At 50.3% G+C, this 14,230-nt stretch overlaps 1 protein-coding gene across 1 annotated transcript in view; it reads left to right on the plus strand.

The window, feature by feature from the left end:
* Positions 1 to 14,230, plus strand: part of tyw1 (tRNA-yW synthesizing protein 1 homolog (S. cerevisiae)) — a 197,358-nt gene that overhangs the window by 160,070 nt on the left and 23,058 nt on the right. The gene's annotated exons all lie outside the window — the stretch shown is intronic.

Consider the following 14,230-nt stretch of genomic DNA (forward strand, 5'->3'; position numbering starts at 1 on the left):
GAGACTGATCGCCGACCACTTGTTCACATCATTCACAAGGATTTGAAGGATATGACACCAAGATTACAGCGTATCCTTATGAAGTTACGTAGATACGACTTTCGACTTGTATGTACTCCTGGCGAGGAATTGATAATTGCTGCTGCGTTATCTCGTTCTGTCAACTCAGAAGAATGACCACCAGAATTTATTCAGCACATAGAAGCTCAAGTGCAGCTTTGAGCTGAAACCTTACCTGCCTCCGACGACAAACTGAAACTCATCCGTGATGAGACCACCAAAGATTCAATGTTATGACATGTCATAGACCATTTAAACAATGGTTGGCCTAAAAGAACTGTTCCAAATACAGAAACATACAAGCTGAACTCAGTTTTGAGGGATTATGAAATGAAATGAAAATCGCTTATTGTCACAAGTAGGCTTCAAATGAAGGTACTGTGAAAAGCCCCTAGTCACCACATTCCGGCGCCTGTTCGGGGAGGCTGTTACGGGAATTGAACCGTGCTGCTGGCCTGCCTTGGTCTGCTTTCAAAGCCAGCGATTTAGCCCTGTGCTAAACAGCCATCACAATCGCATAGTGATTCCCATGTCACTTAGACCCATGATTCTACGACAGATACATGAAGATCATCTAGGCGTAGAGAAATGCAAAAGAAGAGCGAGATGAGCAGTATATTGGCCAGGCATCAACAAGGACATCACTAATCTTATTCTTGAGTGTGAAACATGTCAAAAACATCAACCCGCACGATGCAAAGAAAAACTTCTCCCGCATGCATTGGAGAAGACTCCATGGTCAAAAGTAGGAATCGACTTGTTTCATTTCAATGGTTGTGATTACGTGTTAATCATAGACTACTTTTCAAATTATCCTGAAGTCATCAAGTTGTCAGACTTGACAGCTAAATTTGTCATCAAGGCTACAAAAGAAATCTTTGCGAGACATGGTATCCCGAACACATTCATGACTGATAATGGATTTGTGTTTTGATCGTTATGAATGGACAGAATTTGCTAAAGCATATCATTTTGCTCACATAACTTCAAGTACTCGCTATCCACAGTTGAATGGAAAAGTTGAGAAAGGGATTCACATAGTGAAGCGACTTCTACATAAATCCTTTGATTCTCATGCTGATATGAACCTAGCTTTATTCAACGACAGAGCAACTCCGCTTGCTCCAGGTTTATCTCCTCAATTGTTGATGAACAGGGAGTTGAGAACACCTCTTCCATGCATTAGACTTCCTGATCCAGATCATCAGCCAGTCATTAAAAAGATGCAATGTGAACAAGACATACAACAGAAATACTATAATCAACATGTGACAACACTGGAACCACTGAATCCAGGTGATCAAGTCAGGATTCGCATTCCTGATAGAGGATGGTCTGCTATTGCTAAAGTAATTCGTCAAGCTGCACCACGCTCCTATATCATTCAAACAAATGAAGGTTCAATTGTTCGACGCAATCAATGAGCACTTTTGAAAATTAAACCATCAAACAAGATTTTTGCAGATCCTCAAATGCATAAAAGTCTCTTTCACAACACTCTAACATCTTCCAAGGTTATTGAAGACTCGCAGAAGACATTAAAAACTTCTGACACTCCTCTTCTTGGTTTGAGAAGATCATCCAGAATTAGAAGGAAGCCAGACAGACTCGATTTGTGAATCATCATAGTTGGACTGTTTGATTATTATTTTTTTACTTCACATGTTAATTTCATATACATATCATGTATTATGTACCGTTAGTATACATGGTTTCCTTTTAATAATAGGAAAGAAATGTCCAAAAAAGGGGGGGGTGTAATGATATGTATATAGTCAGGTTAGTGAAGGGTTAATAATTACATCTATGTGTAAACCAAACACTAGAGGGCGTTACTAATTAACTATATTTAAGACAGCCTCAAGGAATTGGGGGAGAAGTTGTGAAGAACATGGAGAGAGCAGATTGAAAGTTAGTTAGAGATATATAGCATGAAGTCAAGTCATAATGTAGTTAGTAGTTAGAATATTGAATACTGTAATACAAATTAAATATCATTTGTTATCATCTATAGCTCAGTAGAGTGTGCAAGCTTCATTTAATTAGTAGTTGTGGTAGTATGTACTAGTGGTCATGTGGGACTGGAAGCCCTAATGTCATTGGCTGACAGATCCCGGGTCCTGGTTGGCCGTTGACCTCTAGCTCCGCCCTGAAGGCGGAGTATAAGAAGCCGGAGTCCTCCCCCGCAGGCCATTCTACTATCGAGCTGCGGGGGAACAGACACGTTTAATAAAGCCTCACCGACTTCACTCTATTCGTCTCACGGAGTCTTTGTGCGCTACAATTTATTAAGCGTGCCTAAAAAGGACTATGGAGCTCAGGATCATCCCGGAATGCCTGAGGATCAGCCCCCACGCAGTGAACGCGGCAGCAGCCTTCAAGCACTGGCAGACTTGCTTCGAGGCCTACCTCAGAACGACCACCGGCCGGGTCACAGAAGACCAAAAACTACAGGTCCTGCACTCGAGGTTAAGCACGGAGATTTTCTCCCTCATCGAAGACGCAGAGGATTTCCAGATGGCATTCGCAGCACTGAAAAGTCTCTATGTCCGCCCAGTTAACCAAATCTACGCTCGCTACCAGCTCGCGACGAGACGGCAAAGTCCCGGAGAATCGATTGACAAAGTCTACGCCGCGCTGCTGATTTTGGGACGAGCCTGCAGCTGCCCTTCGGTGAACGCAAATGAACACACGGACATGTTAATGCGCGATGCTTTTGTGACAGGTATGAATTCCTCCCAAATCCGCCAAAGACTTCTAGAAAAAGAGTCGCTAGGACTCTCAGAGGCACGGGCCCTAGCAGCCTCCCTAGACGTGGCCGCGCGGAATACCCGCGCCTACGGCCCCGACCGCGCGGCAGCCCATTGGGCTCCGTACGTACCCGTCGCGACAAACCCACCCACCCCCCGGACACCCCACAGGCTTGCGCGGTCCAAACGCACAAGTCGCACTGGGGGCGCCCGCTGCTATTTCTGCGGCCAGGCGAAACACCCCCGGCAGCGCTGCCCGGCCCGCGCAGCAATCTGCAAGAGCTGCGGGAAAGAGGGCCATTTCGCGGTTGTGTGCCGGTCCCGCGAGGTCGCCGCTGTCCCGGGAGAACAGGGAGCCCTGCACGCCGCTCACACTCCCCAGCGCCCCATGTACGACCCGCAGGCGCAGCCACTCTGGGTCCCGACCACCGCGGTCCCGGGAGAACAGGGCGCCCTGCACGCCGCTCACGCTCCCCAACCCCCCCCCCCCCGTCCCCCCCCCCCCGTCCCCACGTATGACCCGCCGGCGCTACCAATTTGGGTCCCGACCACCGCTGTCCCCAGAGATGAGGGAGCCCCGCGCGGTCCTAACGCTCCCCAACTCCCCCAGCGCCCCATGTGCGACCCGCAGATGCCGCCATTTTGGGTCCCGGCCACCACGAGGGGAGGAAGGGCGCCGCCATCTTGGACCACCCCAGACCTGTACGACGCATGGGGGTGGCCATTTTGTCCACCCCCGCCGCCATCTTGTGACCCCCCCAGCCATGTGCGATGTATGGGGGCAGCCATTTTGTTCATCCCCGACGCCATCTTGGACGGCAACAACGGACCCCAGTGTCGACGGCTCCACGGGGTTCGAGGAAGGCGCTCCACTACTACAACCACGTCTCGCTTCAATAACGCTCGATCAAGCTCGGCCCCGGCCACTCCAGACGACGACGACAACGGTGCTAATAAACGGGCACGAGACACCATGCCTAGTCGACTCCGGGAGCACGGAGAGCTTTATCCACGCCGACACGGTAAGACGCTGTTCCTTGACCACCTATCCCAGCGCACAAAAGCTTTCCCTAGCTGCAGGATCCCACTCCGTACAGATCAAAGGTTTCTGCATAGTTACCCTAACGGTGCAGGGGAGGGAGTTCAAAAACTACAAACTACACGTCCTTCCCCAACTCTGCGCCCCCACATTACTGGGATTAGATTTCCAGTGCAATCTACAGAGCCTTACGTTCAAATTCGGCGGCCCAATACCCCCACTCACTATCTGCGGCCTCGCAACCCTCAAGGTGCAACCCCCGTCCTTGTTTGCGAACCTCACCCCGGATTGCAAACCCGTCGCCACTAGGAGCAGACGGTACAGCGCCCAGGACCGGACCTTCATTCGGTCCGAAGTCCAGCGGCTACTAAAGGAAGGCATAATCCAGGCCAGCAATAGTCCCTGGAGAGCACAGGTGGTAGTAGTGAAGACAGGGGAGAAACAAAGGATGGTCATAGACTATAGCCAGACCATCAACAGGTACACACAACTAGACGCGTACCCTCTCCCCCGCATATCCGACATGGTCAATCGGATTGCCCAATACAAAGTCTTCTCCACCGTGGACCTCAAGTCCGCCTACCATCAGCTCCCCATCCGCCCAAGTGACCGCACGTACACAGCCTTCGAGGCAGACGGGCGATTATACCATTTCCTAAGGGTCCCATTTGGCGTCACAAACGGGGTCTCGGTCTTCCAGCGGGAGATGGACCGAATGGTTGATCAACATGGGTTGCGGGCCACGTTCCCGTATCTCGACAATGTAACCATCTGCGGCCACGACCAGCAGGACCACGACGCCAACCTCCAAAAATTCCTCCAGACCGCCAAAGCCTTGAACCTCACGTACAACGAGGACAAGTGCGTTTTTAGCACCAACCGGCTAGCCATTCTGGGCTACGTAGTGCGCAATGGGATAATAGGCCCCGACCCCGAACGTATGCGCGCCCTCATGGAATTTCCCCTCCCGCACTGCTCAAAAGCCCTGAAACGCTGCCTGGGTTTTTTTTCATACTACGCCCAGTGGGTCCCCCAGTACGCAGACAAGGCCCGCCCCCTAATACAGACCACGACCTTCCCTCTGTCGACAGAGGCTTGCCAGGCCTTCAGCCGCATCAAAGCGGATATCGCAAAGGCCACGATGCGCGCCATCGATGAGTCCCTCCCCTTCCAGGTCGAGAGCGACGCCTCCGACGTAGCTCTAGCGGCCACCCTTAACCAAGCGGGCAGACCCGTGGCCCTTTTCTCCCGAACCCTCCACGCTTCAGAAATCCGCCACTCCTCAGTGGAAAAGGAAGCCCAAGCCATAGTGGAAGCTGTGCGACATTGGAGGCATTACCTGGCCGGCAGGAGATTCACGCTCCTCACCGACCAACGGTCGGTAGCCTTCATGTTCGATAATGCACTGCGGGGCAAAATCAAAAACGACAAGATCTTAAGGTGGAGGATCGAGCTCTCCACCTTCAACTACGAGATCTTGTATCGTCCCGGAAAGCTGAACGAGCCGTCCGATGCCCTATCCCGCGGCACATGTGCCAACGCACAAATTAACCGCCTCCAAACCTTCCACGAGGACCTCTGCCACCCGGGGGTCACTCGGTTTTTCCACTTTATCAAGTCCCGCAACCTCCCATACTCTTTAGAGGAGGTCCGTACAGTCACAAGGGACTGCCACATCTGCGCAGAATGCAAACCGCATTTTTTCAGGCCGGATGGTGCGCACCTGATTAAGGCTTCCCGCCCATTTGAACGCCTTAGTCTGGATTTCAAAGGGCCCCTCCCCTCCACCGACCGCAAAACATACTTCCTTTATGTGGTGGACGAGTACTCCCGCTTCCCATTCGCCATCCCCTGCTCTGACATGACCGCGGCCACAGTCATTAAAGCCCTGAACACCATCTTCACACTGTTCGGTTGCCCCGCATACGTCCACAGCGACAGGGGGTCCTCTTTCATGAGTGACGAGCTGCGCCAGTTCCTGCTCAGCAAGGGCATAGCCTCAAGCAGGACGACCAGCTACAACCCCCGGGGGAACGGGAAAGTAGAGAGGGAGAACGGCACGGTCTGGAAGACCGTCCTACTGGCCCTACGGTCCAGGGACCTCCCAGTTTCACGGTGGCAGGAGGTCCTCCCGGACGCTCTCCACTCCATCCGGTCGCTATTATGTACGAGCACTAATCAAACGCCTCATGAGCGTCTCCTTGTCTTCCCTAGGAAGTCCTCCTCTGGAACGTCGCTGCCGACCTGGCTGGCGGCCCCAGGACCCATCTTGCTCCGAAAGCATGTGCGGGCACACAAGGCGGACCCGTTGGTCGAAAGGGTTCACCTCCTCCACGCGAACCCGCAGTACGCTTACGTGGAGTACCCTGACGGCCGACAGGACACGGTCTCCCTGCGGGATCTGGCGCCCGTCGGCAACACACACACCCCCCCGACACCATTCACCCAACCCCCCCCCCCCCTTCCTACCACCGCCGCACCCCGCGACCGCCCCCTTCCCAGGAGGATCGGTTCCCCTCCCCTCAGGCCCGACCAAGAATAAAGCCCAAGCTGAAACCGTAAGGCTCCCGGAGACGACAACACCGGAACAAGCACCACCACCACCACCGGGGCCGAGGCGATCGACACGGACGACCAGACCGCCCGAACGACTCGTGGCGTCGATCTAAATCAATATATGGACTTTTCACAAAAACATTTTGCTTTTTCTCCCGATACCTTCTGTAAATAGTTGAAACAGGACAAAATTGTACATACTGTATTGCCATATGAATGTTTTCCTCCCAGGACCAGCCCTGTAAACCCTTACCACCATGCGAAGCATCACCCCGCCGGGTTCATTTTTGACAAGGGGTGAATGTGGTAGTATGTATTAGGGGTCATGTGGGACTGGAAGCCCTAATGTCATTGGCTGACAGATCCCGGGTCCTGGTTGGCCGTTGACCTCTAGCTCCGCCCTGAAGGCGGAGTATAAGAAGCCGGAGTCCTCCCCCGCAGGCCATTCTACTATCGAGCTGCGGGGGAACAGACACGCTTAATAAAGCCTCATCGACTTCACTCTATTCGTCTCGGAGTCTTTGTGCGCTACAGTAGTGCAATAATAAATTAGTTTTGTTTCAATCTATTGATTGGTATATTCTTTGTCAACACTACATCAGGTCATTCTGGAAGAAAAGACAAAGAATACAACATATTACCAGTCGCGGTAATATTACAACCCCCCACAACCCAAAGATGCCACGCTAAATTGCCCCTTAATTGGAAAAAATGAATTGGGGACTCTAAATGTATTTAAAATAAATAAATAAATTAGTACATACATTGGCACCAAAGTATTTTTGTGATTGAAGTTTTGTGGCAATTAAAAAAAATAAAAATAGCAACACATCAGTGGCATCTCTTTGAAATGAATTTGTAACAGGAGCAACCAGAATCAATATTCCTGTCCAGTCATGTCATCTTTGGACAGGCAACACACTACTTTTGTAATTGAACACGTGCATTAGCAAACAATCATTAATCTGTCTTCTACAGTGCTTTATTATAGTGCTGTTCAGTGATTACTAAACTGTTAAAATGCTGAACAATTTCTGTAGATTATATCCTCTTTAGATGTTCAACTCCATCTTCATTAGTATTCTGAAACAGTATTGTGCTGCTTTTCAGTGAGAAATCCAACAATGGCCTATTTTAAAATATACAACTTGCAGTGTTGGTAACCGCAGTGTTGGTAACCGCAGAGTTTTCATATGATTACATTGAGATTGATTTTTAAAGGCTGGAGTTCAACGCCTCATCAGCTTTACCCACACTTAACAGGAATGGTAAAATCTGTAGTAATGTGTTCTAGACGCTAGTAGTAAAAAGCACTTGAAAACAAAGTACCATTTCAGCAGCTGATAATTTACATAGTCTCATTCCCTGTATTGTTTCCCCCTTTGTTTTCAGTGAAATTTTGCTGTGGCTCTGAGTGTTATTTCTGTAATGTTTGCTTCCTGCCCTGGGTCATTCATAATCTAATGCCCTGTTGGTTGCCCTGTGCTACCTACTAACCATGACAAAATGTAAAATTAACTTTAAAAAAATATATATTTTATTCTCCTTTTTCACATTTTCATCCAAATTTACACCCACCAACAAACCATCAATGGTAACAAATACAGTGTCAATCCCCTGGCTAACATTTCCCCCTGCCCCAACTCATATTTCACCCCCAGCTCCTTCAATCCCACAAACCGGCTCCCTAGATACAAATCCTTTAATGCCCTGACTCCCTTCTCCTCCCATCTTCCAAATCTCCCATCCCATTTCCCTGGCTCAAATCTGTGATTCCATCGACTCGGCATTTCGCTTAACCATCGGGAGTGGCGTTGTTGCCAACGCGCTCAACCCCGACCCCCTATAAGACTCTCCTCCATTCTAACCCATTGGGATTCCCCACCTCTCACCCAGCTCCTCAACTTCTCCGCGTTCGCCGCCCAGTAATAATATAGTAAATTCAGAAGCCCCAATCCCCGCTGACTGCCATCAGCACCCGACCTGCCAGCGACAGAGGGAAACCGTCCCACCTTGCCAGATCCGCTTTCACCCTCCCAACCAGACTAGTAATGTTATATCTACGGAGCACCCCCAATCCCGTGCCAACTGCACCCCCGGATATCTAAAGTGAGTTCCCGACCTAAGAAAGATACCCTATGCTCTTACCCCCCCACCCCCAAACTATCCCTTTCCACACCTCCGAACTCCTCAACGTGATAAGCAACGGCAGAATCGCAAGCGTGAATAACAAGGGGTACATAAGACATCCCTGCCTGGTCCCACAGTGCAGAGCAAAATAACCCAAATTCATGTTATTCATGCGGGCACTCGCCCGCGGCTCCGTGTACAGCAGTCTTATCCAATCAACAAAGCGTGGCCCCACTCCAAAACCGCTATCAAATACCCCACTCTACTCGGTCAAACGCCTTCTCGGCATCCAATGCCACAACCACCTCTGTCTCCCTCCCCTCCGCTGGCGCCATAATCATATACAATATCCTCCTAATGTTCAAAAAGAGCTGCCTCCCCTTCATAAACCCCGTCTGATCTTTCCCTATCACCTTCGGGAGGCACTCCTCCAACCTACCCGCCAATACTTTTGCCAATACCTTTCTATCATTTAAAAGTGATATGCCCGGGTTCGAATCCCGGCCCTGGGTCACTGTCCATGTGGAGTTTTCACATTCGCCTCGTGTCTGCATGGGTCTCACCCCCACAACCCAAAGATGTGCAGGTTAGGTGGATTGGCCACGCTAAATTGCCCCTTAATTGGAAAAGAAATAATTGGGTACTCTAAATTTATAAAAATAGTGATATGGGCCTATTCGACCCACATTCTGTCAGAATCTAATCCTTCTTGAGCAACATGGAGATCAATGCCTGACCCCAAAGTCTGTGGCAACTCCCCCTTCCCTATCGCCTCCTCAAAAATCCCCACCATCTGCGGACCCAATTTATCTTTAAATTACTTGTAATACTCTACCGGAAACTCATTTGGCCCTGCTATCTTCCCCGACTGAATTCTCCCAATCATATATTTCATCTCCTGCTCCGCTATCGCCCTGTCCAATATGGCCCTGTCCCCCATCCTCGGGTATTCCAAACCATCCAGGAATTACTGCATCTCCCGATCCTCCCCAAGTGGCTCCGACCTATACAATCTCTCGTAAAACCCCTCAAACACCCTATTAATCTGATCTGGAGCCACCACCAACTTCCCTGCCCTATCCCGCACCTGAACAATTTCCCTCGCTGCTGCCTCCCTCTGAAGTTGACCTGCCTGCATGCATCCCGCTTTCTCTCCATACTCGTAGACCGCTCCCCTCGCCCGCCTCAATTGGCGCATCGCCTTCCTTGTGAACAGCCGGTCAAAACTCGCCTGCAACTCCTTCTTTTCAACAGTGTTGGATCCACATCCTCTGCCTACCTCCTATCCACTTCCAACATCTAATCTATTAATGTTTGCCATTCCACCCTCTCCTCCTTTGCCTTAAACGGTATCACCTCTCCTCTTACCACTGCCTTCAAAGCTTCTTATACCTCCGCCTCCAAGACCTCACCCTTACAATTAAACCGCACATATTCCTCAATCACTTTTCCAATCTTATCACAAAATCCTTGGACCCCCAACTGCCCCACATCCAATCTCCACCCCCGCCTCTGCACTATTCCCTTCTCTAACACCATATCAGCCCAGTGTGGCGCATGGTCTGATATATTCCGACCCCTTGACCCCGGCCAACAGTGACTTCCCCACCACAAAGAAATCTATCCGCGAATGTGCCTTATGAACTGAAGAGAGGAAAGAATACTCCCGCTCCCCCTGTTGCAAGAACCTCCAAGGGTCCACTCCTCCCATTTCAACCATTAGCCCAGCCAACGCCTTCGCTCCCCCTGACTGGGTAAGCGATCGCGGTCGTGATCTGTCCAATTTTGACTCCTGCACCATATTCCAGTCTCCACCCACTATCAATTCATGGAATCCAAGTCGGGGATGGCCCCACACACCTTCTTTACAAACCCGGCATCATCCCAGTTGGCACCATGCACTCGTACCAACGCCACCAACCTCCCTTCCAATGTCCCTGTCATTATTACGTATCTACCTCCCTGATCTGCCACAATTTTCTCCATTTGGAACCTCTCTCTTTTATTCACCAGAACCGCAACCCTCCACGCCCTACTATCAAAACCCGAGTGAAACACCTGACTAACCCAGCCCTTTCTAAGCCTCCCCTTATCCTTCACCCTCAAGTGAGTCTCCTGCAGCATCGCCACATCTGCTTTCAAACTTTTCAAATGCGCAAGCACCCTCAACCTCTTCACTGGGCCTCCCAGCCCCCTCACGTAACTATCCTAACAGTTCGTTATCCCAACTTTTCCCCCACTCTCCTCCCTGTTTATCCACCATCATCATAATTTCAGGCCCTGCCCACTAAGCCTGACCTGTCCCTATCCATTGTTGACATCGAACCCATCCCCCCTTCCAGAATCCCCCCCTAAACTCCCTCTCAAAGAAACCCCACCCCGTTTCAATCCCCTCTCCTCCTTTTTCTCACCTCTTAAGCCCATTGAAACCTGCTCACCAGTCCCCAAATCCGCAGCTCCTCCCCCCACAATACCTCCGCTCACTAGCCGACTTAAGTCAGCTGGTGCGGGGCCTCTGCTCAGGCCTTTCCTCCCCTCCCACCCAGTCCCAGGAAAAAAAACATTCAAATATATATTTGTCATAAAAAAACGTTGCTACAAAGAACAGCAACAAAAATATTTAACCTCTATAACAGCATGATGTAAGAACATTATTCAAAGCTATAAAGAACAACAACAAAAAACCTTTAACCTCTATAACAGTATGAAGCAGGAACATTATTCAAAGTAACATATATACAGTCCCCTACTCTTTACTTCCGTCCCAAGCCTTCTGCCTGCATAAATGCCTCCGCCGTCTCCACCATCTCAAAATAAACGTCTCTGGATTTGTAGGTCACCCTTAGCTTTGCTGGACACACCACTCCAAACCGCACTCCACTGTTTTACAATGCCGCTTTCACTGGGCCGAAAGCCGCTCGCCACTTTGCCAGTTCCACTGTCAAGTCCTGATTGATACGAACCCTTGCACCAACGCATTGCACCTTCCGCTCCTTCTTTGCGCAGTTCAATACCTTCTCCTTCATGTGATTTCTGTGAAAACAGATAATCACTGTCCTTGGCGGCTCAGTTAACTTATCCCTAGGCCTCAGCGACCAATTCATATCTAGAGGGTTCTTCTCCCTCCCCCATCAGTTCTGTCAACATCATGGTGCACAGAGCGCACCTGACTAGAACCCAAATGAGCAGGTTCTTCCCAGAGGTGGAGGATTAATGTGAACGATGCCAGAGGGGCACGGCCAAGCACACCCACATGTTCTGGGCTTGTCCCAAACTTGCTGGGTTCTGGACAACCTTCTGCGAGGCAATGTCCAAGGTTGTGGGGGTGAGGATGAAGCCATGCCAGAGAATCCTACTCGGCTGGCGATTGGCAGCACCACCCACAGCTGCAGACTGGCTTGTTGACCTTTTGGAATTTCTCCATCTGGAGAAGATTAAGTAGTCCATCCGAAGGTCGAGAAAGGCTTCCTGGATACTTGGGGGCGGTTTGTCGGCCTGTTCCAAAACCTTTGAGGCCAGCAACAAGGAGTAAGTTAGAAAAAAAAACAAGATTGATGAGGAACCAAAGGACTGCGCAACCCACGGAAGGAAGGTGGGGAAACCATAAAAGAAGAGAAGAGGAGGGAGCTTTCCCTGAAAATAAAAGCAAAACATAGCTGAAGCCAAAGTGGGGAGTGGGGGGAGAGGAAGGGAGGGAGTGGGGGGCAAGGGAGGGAGGGGGGGGGGGGGGGGGGGGGGGCTATAGACTGATCCAGAGGGTGGCAAAATGTATATAAGGCCAATTAAATGAAAGACAAAATAAACCTCTGTACAATAAAGTAAATTAACGCGGGTAAGAAAAATGTGATGTGTATATATACAATTGTTTATAAATATGAGAAATGCAATAAAAAGATTTTATTAAAAAAAGAGTTCTGTCAACATCTTGGCAAAGTACTCGGTCTCGGGTCCTCCGCCCCCTGGGCCAGGCCCACAATCCTTAAATTTTGTCGCCTCGAGCGGTTCTCCATATCCTCCAGCTTTGCTCGCAACCCCTTATTGGCCTCAACCACTCTCTGCAGCTCATCTCCCATCGAGGTGAGCTGATCGCCGCGACATGGCCTCCTCCACTCCCTTCATCTTCTCACCCTGTTCCCTCACCTCAGCCGATGCCTTTGCAACAGCTACCTTCACTGGGGCAATTGCCTCCTCTACCAACGCCTTCAGCGCTACTGCCATCTCTTTTCGTATCACCGCCATATGCTTTGCAAATTGCTTTTCGAGCTCCAGCGACACCATCTCAGTCATCCTCTCTGCTGTAAGCAGCGCGGCTCCACCCAGCGGCCCGGTGTCCACCCTCTTGTAAGCCCCGGGCTGGTTCTCACACTCGATGCCGAGATCCCATTCTCTCCCCTCCTCGCTGCTGTCTTCCTCTGATTTTTGGACATCTTTCACCTCTTTGTCAGCTCTTAGTCCTTCATTAATTGCCCCCAAGACCGGCATTAAATATTCCCCAAAAGAAAAAAAGCCATATACGCCTCAAGCAGGAGCTACCCAGCGTGTGACGTCCCCTCTATATGCCGCCTTCGGCTGCCTCGTGTTCTGGGCGCTGCTCCGCTGCTCTGGCAGTTTCAAGCACTGACCTCAGTCTTACTGCTCCTGCTGCTCCACACTTTAACTTCAACCCTGCTGTTCCACACTTTAACTTCAGTCCTGCTGTTCCACACTTTAACTCCAGCCCTGCTGTTCCACACTTTAACTCCAGCCCTGCTGTTCCACACTTTAACTTCAGCCCTGCTGTTCCACACTTTAACTCCAGCCCTGCTGTTCCACACTTTAACTCCAGCCCTGCTGTTCCACACTTTAACTCCAGCCCTGCTGTTCCGCACTTTAACTTCAGCCCTGCTGTTCCACACTTTAACTCCAGCCCTGCTGTTCCGCACTTTAACTTCAGCCCTGCTGTTCCACACTTTAACTTCAGCCCTGCTGTTCCACACTTTAACTCCAGCCCTGCGGTTCCACACTTTAACTTCAGCCCTGCTGTTCCACACTTTAACTTCAGCCCTGCTGTTCCACACTTTAACTCCAGCCCTGCTGTTCTGCACTTTAACTCCAGCCCTGCTGTTCTGCACTTTAACTCCAGCCCTGCTGTTCCACACTTTAACTTCAGCCCTGCTGTTCCACACTTTAACTCCAGCCCTGCTGTTCTGCACTTTAACTCCAGCCCTGCTGTTCCACACTTTAACTCCAGCCCTGCTGTTCCACACTTTAACTTCAGCCTTGCTGCTCCACACTTTAACTTCAGCCTTGCTGCTCCACACTTTAACTTCAGCCCTGCTGTTCCACACTTTAACTTCAGCCTTGCTGCTCCACACTTTAACTTCAGCCCTGCTGTTCCACACTTTAACTCCAGCCCTGCTGTTCCGCACTTTAACTTCAGTCCTGCTGCTCCACACTTTAACTCCAGCCCTGCTGTTCCGCACTTTAACTTCAGTCCTGCTGTTCCACACTTTAACTCCAGCCCTGCTGTTCCGCACTTTAACTTCAGTCCTGCTGTTCCGCACTTTAACTCCAGCCCTGCTGTTCCGCACTTTAACTCCAGCCCTGCTGTTCCGCACTTTAACTCCAGCCCTGCTGTTCCACACTTTAACTCCAGCCCTGCTGTTCCGCACTTTAACTCCAGCCCTGCTGTTCTGCACTTTAACTCCAGCCCTGC

The sequence above is a fragment of the Scyliorhinus torazame genome, chromosome 12 (assembly GCF_047496885.1).
Source record: "Scyliorhinus torazame isolate Kashiwa2021f chromosome 12, sScyTor2.1, whole genome shotgun sequence".
Lineage (NCBI taxonomy): Eukaryota > Metazoa > Chordata > Chondrichthyes > Carcharhiniformes > Scyliorhinidae > Scyliorhinus > Scyliorhinus torazame.